The sequence below is a fragment of the Carya illinoinensis genome, chromosome 8, assembly GCF_018687715.1.
Source record: "Carya illinoinensis cultivar Pawnee chromosome 8, C.illinoinensisPawnee_v1, whole genome shotgun sequence".
Lineage (NCBI taxonomy): Eukaryota > Viridiplantae > Streptophyta > Magnoliopsida > Fagales > Juglandaceae > Carya > Carya illinoinensis.
In genome coordinates this window covers 23,979,317-23,981,184 of record NC_056759.1, presented here as the reverse complement: position 1 = coordinate 23,981,184, position 1,868 = coordinate 23,979,317, and positions in this window count along the sequence as shown.

The window sequence follows — 1,868 nt, the reverse complement described above, 5'->3', positions numbered from 1 at the left end:
CAAACACATAACCAGAAACCATATCACCAAGTACTGAGATTCACTTCACCCATTCGACACAGGGAATTTCTACCTTATCAACACGTGAGATGCTTCCACCAACACAATATAGGAATCACTCTACCTGATTAACACGAGAACTCTCTTTACCTATGTTATCATGTGCAACAGTACAGAAATGCTACACCCGGGTCAGCACACCTGAGTGAAACACGTGGTAATGTGCCACTAAAAATGGTACTAAGAATCCTCAATCTGATCCCATGAGTAATGAGCACTTGAAATCATACCGCATTTTGAAATATCATCTCTTGAAATCACATCATCCTAGTCATTAACCATAATGAATAAAACATGCATCTTCATGAGACAATGGGATGAGAAATAGAATATGAAAACCCTCAACATACCCATAGACATTTACCCAAATTACTAGCATAGTCATAGGTGTGAACCTACCTGAATAATATACTAATAGTTATGCTAGTGATGGTAAACTCTAAGCCCACATCTTCCTTGAACAGAAGAAGAAAGAATAAAAAGTGAATTGACGTACTTTATGATCTCTAAAGTGACAAATTGTGTCTTTTTTACGGCAGGACTGTCAGTCATGACCATGACATTTTCTGACCTCTGTCTTGCTTGAATAAGAGATCTTTAATCTCAGTCATCCACACATCCTCTGGACTGAAGAATGATAGAGACATAGTGGACTAATGGGATAAAGTGTGCATGTCTATGCAACTTGCCTTGGGACTAAACTTGCAATCATTCTCCTTATAAGAGTCACCCACATGGCATTAGGCCTTACTTTTGAGGTCACACATTATGACTTGTAGGTTTGTATTCCTCCTTTTCCAAGCATACCCTTGTAGTGACATCATTGGTGGATCATAGGCTTTTGTGTGTCACATGCTGGCATTTCAGCCCCTTCGTGTTATAGTTCCGCACTGGGCTTTCCTTTGCTTGTTGCTCATCTAATGTACAGTTGGCATGTCCTTTGCTCACATTGTGTAGGGTGAACCTCCATTAGCCACCTTGTTCTTTTCATGCTATTCCTATACGTCAAGCTTTCTACAATGTACTACTCCCCTTCATTTCCAGGTACACGTTGCTTCTCTAGCTGCCTTTTTGTTGCCAGTGTTTCACCCACATGAGGGGATTCCTTCCTTTAGTTCAGCATGGTCCTCATAAAAACTCATAAAATTACATATAATAATTACATATAATAATTACATAATTAAAGTAAATCAATTATAAATTGTGTCTATAGTTCTAAAGAGTGAAAAAAAGATGGGTGACCATTGGCCAGACACATGTGACTTGACACGAACCCGAATGACCCAAACTCAGCTGATACACTTTGTTATTAGAGTCGGGCTAGGGTTGACTAATTAATGACTCAAATCTGAATAACTTGAAATGAACCCAATTGACCCAAGATAACTGACATCCTTAACTATTACATGTATCAAGTACAAAATGTAATAACATGCTAGAAATTCAATGGTGAAATTTCTATTGGCTTTAGGAATCTCGTGAAGACCCTATAAATTTTCATGAATCAACCAATCACATAGGTTTTAATCTGATCACATAGTTAGGTCTATCACCCATTATAGTGTCAGAAGTGCAATTTTAATTATTTGAGGTAGTTAGATGTGTCAGAATGTATTATGGTCTGCCCCATTAGACTTAATTAATTATTTAGAATTTTGTGGCACAATAACCTATTTTCATATTTTCGGATGAAACACCTGTTCGAAACTGTGAATTTATTTTTAGGGGCGCTTTAGGGCTAAATTTCAATAAACGATTTTTACTGTAGGTTCATATGAATATTTGAAATTTTTCGATACCAAGTTTAT